This window comes from Petaurus breviceps, unplaced genomic scaffold, assembly GCF_028583685.1.
Source record: "Petaurus breviceps papuanus isolate PSGF00001 unplaced genomic scaffold, PetGlider_PUasm1.0 164, whole genome shotgun sequence".
Taxonomy (NCBI): domain Eukaryota; kingdom Metazoa; phylum Chordata; class Mammalia; order Diprotodontia; family Petauridae; genus Petaurus; species Petaurus breviceps.
In genome coordinates, this window is record NW_027185735.1 from 17698265 (window position 1) to 17703632 (window position 5368).

Sequence of the window (5368 nt, forward strand, 5' to 3'; positions counted from 1 at the left end):
TAAAAAGTAGTAGAATGTGCCAATTTCACAAACACCAGTCCAGAAGTACTACTTTCCCCTCATTTATATGTGACGCATAAATATCCTGAGAAGGCCATCCATCAGCATTCCAATTTCCCCAATGGTAAAATTAAGAAATTAGCCTATTAGTGATTAATACCTAACCAAAGGTATGAATAAATGTGAGTAAATAATATGCTTAACACTCTATTTAAAATTTGCGTTTTAGAAGTGGAGCTTAATTCAACTGAATTAATTTAGTATCTTGTTGGATCTCTCTCATGGATTTGAATGCACCCTTTGACTGACTATATCCCAATACATCCATTTCTTTTAATCTTATACAGGTCACTTATCCTCCCATACTCTCTTCATAGGGAAACTATAGCAAATCCTTCTTCTATATATCCTCACATTACACAAATACCAGTGAGGTATGAAGCCTATCCATAAATTATCCTTCATTTTCGCTACATGAAATTCCCACCTCCTTTCCTTGTCATACATTTATGTGATGATACCCTTTATGCCATTTCTCTTGAATGATTTTTCACTAGCAATATGATGCATAACATTATTCAAACCCACCATATTACTATCTACTACTCTTTGAGTGAATCACAACTTTAATTCTTTGGAGAGTATGGTATTCTGTGACCTATAACCATATAGCATAACTAGAATACAGATATTAAAAATATAGACTCTTGTTTCAGGCATCAGCTTGAGGTCAGTAAAAGCACTGCACAATTTCCCCAAGACAATCCAGACCTTGCTCCTTCTCTTATGACAGCCATAACTTGGATTGGGCAAATGGGCCTAAACTCCAAAAGCTGTGGAATTTAATGGTGAGATCATGTTCCAGCATTAATGGGTGAAGTTGAGCCTCCCCAAGAGCAAGTAGAGGAAAAGAACACTTGGTTTGTGGGTGATTCTCTGATGGTCTAACATGAGTTTTGGTCTCAGCCCTTCTCTAATTCGTTCTGTTCTAAATCTCAATCTGGAACTGATTCCATTCCCTCATGTGGCCCTGGCAGGAGTCAAAGAGATGTCACAGAGAGTGCTGGTCACAAGTCTCCTGAAAGACCTCTAGTGCTAAGGTCTCTGGTATTGGGGATGTCTTGTTGCTCTATATCTGTGCTGTTATTTTTTTTCTTCCGTGGCTCCAATAGCGTTACTGGTTTAAGGTCTCTTTTAGGGTCCTCTGGTGCTAGATCTGCCTTAGTGCTAGACCAGCTGTATCCAGCTATGACTTCTATCACTTAACTCACCTTCCCACAAAGATGTATAATATGCCAATTACTCTAGGCCCAGCAGTAGTGGGTGAAGCTAAACCTCCCCAAGAACAAGCAGAGGAAAAGAATGCTTGAGACAGCATGGACATAAAAATCTCATGGTTCCAGTGCCCTTCTGCCATCTCCTTTATGTGCGTTCATGTACACACACACACACACACACACACACACACACACACACACACACACGGGGCTAGAGACTATTCCCCATGGATCTGCTCAATTACTCACTTCCTTGGAGGGTGCTGACCCTTTACCAACTGTCTGACTGGAACCTGACCTTGCTCTTCATCTGTGGGAACAAGGAAAGACTCTGGCATCTTTCTTAAATATAGACAAGGATGATGGTGGAGGAGAGAAGGGAGAAAGGGGAAGTAGAAAAAGGTGCCATACCATTCCCTTCTATGTCTGCCATTCTATAAGGCCCTAGGCTTACCATGGCTTAACTAGCACCTAGTTTGTAGGAACAATTGATTAAATTAGAAGTCTATATTAATTTTCATAGACAAACTACACTCATCACTATCTATACCCTATATCCATTGCCTCTGTTTTCTCTTTTTCCTCTCATCCAAATCTTCCAACTGAGCTTTCAGCCTTACCACTCAACTAAATCTGCTCCTTCCAAGGTTACTTGAAAATTTTTCATTACTAAACCCCATCAAATAGCTTTTTCTCAATCAACATTTTTTCTTTATCTCTTTGCAGCTTTTGACACTATTGATGACCTCTTCCTCCTAGATGCTCTCTCTTTTCTCAAATTTCACGGCACAGGTTTTCTTACTACCTGCATCTCATATACAACATATACAAAATTAGCTAATTATCTTTTCACTAAATTCTTCCTTTTTCTAAAAGCTTCCTTATGCCTGTTGAGAGTACTAACATCTTTCCTGTCACCAAGTACACAACTTTGTCATCATCCTTTGTTTCAGAGGATGTGGGTTCAAATCCCAAATCTGTAACTCATCCTTACCACACAACCTATATGACCTTAAGTAAACCTCTTTACCTCTGGGCCTCGGTTTCCACTTCTATGAAATGAAGAGGTTGTACTTCATGGCCTCTAAAATCCTTTCCAGCTCTAAATCTATGATCCTAATATTTTCCTTCTTTAGCCACTCACATCCAATCATTTTCCAAGTCTCATATATTCTACTTCCAATGTTCATCTTTTTAATACTAACTACTGGTGTTGCTGCATGGTATCAAGATACAGAATATAACAAATTCCAGAGAATTAAACATGAATATCATGCAGAGAACAATGGAGAGGCACATGTTTTGTATGAGCAGGCTGCAAAATATAACCAATGAGGCACTTTGAAGAAATAAAAGAGTAAAGGATGTCATCAAAGAGCTGTATGATAGGATGAAAAGAAAGGTTGATCAGGTGGTAAGGGCAAGGTATGACTAGTGAACAGCCAGTACCCTTGTGGTTCTCTTGTAAAGTTGAGAGAAATTGAGAAAAACTTCCTATATGTTTGGTGCACCACTTGTGATGAATTGGTGGTAAGATATGGACAACATCAGACAGAATGGCTGGCATGATATTCATTTTTAATTCTTTAGAGCTTGTTATAATTCTGTATCTTACTACCATGCAGCAACACTAGTAGGTAGAATTAAAAAGATAGACCTTTGCTTTCATGGAAAGTTTTGGGTCACTGAAGGAACTTTGGGATTTCATTAAAGTAATCTAGTCTTTTTTCTTTTTCTGTTCAGTTCTAGAACCAATTCATCATCCATCTGAACTAGCTGTCCCAGATATACTTATTGTAGGATGAATTCTAGAAGTGTCCATCCAAATGCATGTGTAATTTAGTTGATGAACATTTTTCATAACTTGGTCTTTCCTGGATCAAATCAAATTTCTTCCAGAGAGTATTTTCTAGGCAGTTCTTCAATGTTCTAGAACATTTTCAAATAGAAACACCTGGAGGACTTCACCATCTACTGGGAATTCTTTTTCAAATTGGCTGCTGGACTAAGTCACAATGGTAAATACTGGCAAATAGGTAATACATAGCTCCCTGTTTTATGCCTTACTGTTACAGAATGATTTGTGTTGTTATACCTTTTAAGGAAATCCTGGAAGATTTTGATGTATGGGGAGGAGGCATCTTGTTACAAAAGAGCTTGTAAGGTATTATTTTGTTCTACTAAGGCAAAATTTTTCTAAAATCAACAAATAATAAGCATAGTGGGAACTCTTCTACTTCTTTTCAGTAAATGGTGAAATTGTAAATATGTGGTGCATTGTTCAATATCATTTGCTGAAGCTTGCTTGTTCCCCTTTAATAACTTCATCAAATAAGTTCCTGATTTATGACTAGATGACTCAGAAAGATTTGTATAAATGTGAAAGTAGGCATAAAGGTCAGTAGCTATTAATGTCTTCTCAGTTACTTTTTTTCAGTATTAATAAGGTACAAGATTTTTTCCGTGCCTTTAGCTTCTTCCCTTCCTTCAAAAACTTTGTATATTGCTCCCTTAATGGCCTTACAAATTTTGTAACTTGCAGAACAGTGATGGTTAAACTGTTCTTAATGGAGATGGGAGTTTGTTATGATAATTTTAACAAATTTTCCCCAATTTTCTTCCATTTATTTTTCACATTTATTTTATCTTTGAATGTCCTTGGGATAACTTGAAGTTATCTTTACACTGGTTTTTTTTTTTTATCTTTACACTTTACTAAGCTTTTTTTACACTCGTTTTACCCTCCACTACCCTCTGCTTTATGAGGTACAGCTGCTCATAATCATCTATAATCTTTCTTCATAAAATTTTAAGATCAAGTTTATATTCTAACCCACTGTTGCATTTGAAATCTATTTCTACTTAGCTAGTAAGTCAGATATTTGCTGACGAAGGTGATTTCTAGTGTTTTTGAAGACCTTTTTGTACAAATTAAATTACTTAAACATCTACATATAATTATATCAATGTCAATCAAATTTCTGTTTTCTATGTTTTGTTGTCAATCTCTTGCTTACATCATACAAGATATAGTTATTTCAATTGTTGATGTCATATACTGATGTGTTTTTCACACACACACACACACACACACACACACACACACACACAGCAAAATGGCCCTAAGTTGTGTGTGGTTCCTTTCAGCTTCTGAAGTGATGGTGGGAGAATTCAAGATAGGATATAGATATTTTGATTGTGTATCATATGTACTTCATTATTTTCTTTTTTATCCTAATTCTGATCTTAGTCTGATGAATTGATGGTCTGACCATATAGAAACAGAGACAGTAATTCCAAAATAACTCTTACATCAATGACAAGTCTTTTCTGTTAAAATATTCTTTATTTTTTATGTTATTTGGCATTTTCCATGTCCAGCATCTAACAATATTTATCTCAGAAATAGTGTTCATTATATAAATGTGTGAGATTTCTCAAATCTATCAGCCTTTGCTCTCACATTTCTTCTTCCTGAAGCAACTTTCTCATATGTTTCTTCCATAGTCATTTTTTCCCACCTTTGTATTGAAGTCACCATGGAGTTGATTTAATTTTTGGAGTGTCCTGACACACTCTTCATAGAATTTCTCTATCTTTTTATCCTTAGGGACAAGTGTGTGAATAAGCTATAATCATTTTCATGGTGGTCTTTTTACATATACTTGGCATGATAACTAAATATCCTATGAAGTAATATTTCTTGATGTCTCTTGGCATACATTAAAACCCACTTGGTCAACTTCTTTCTTTGCCTCTACAAGGAATACTGTATTTTTAGAATAAGCCATTTTTCTATGCAGCTGCAGCCTTTTTTTAAATTCTGGTTTTAATTACATCAAGAATATCAATATTGATATGAATCAGCTCATCCAGCTATTGCTGAATGTTCACTCATTGGTCATTGGGCAAAGATATTGCATTTACAGTGTCAATGACCAAATTAAAGTTAAAAGATGGTCTAGGGGGCGGCTAGGTGGTGCAGTGATTAGAGTGCCAGCCCTGGAGTCAGGAGGACCTCAGTTCAGATCCAGCCTCAGCCACTTAACACACACACACACACACACACACACACACACACACACACACAC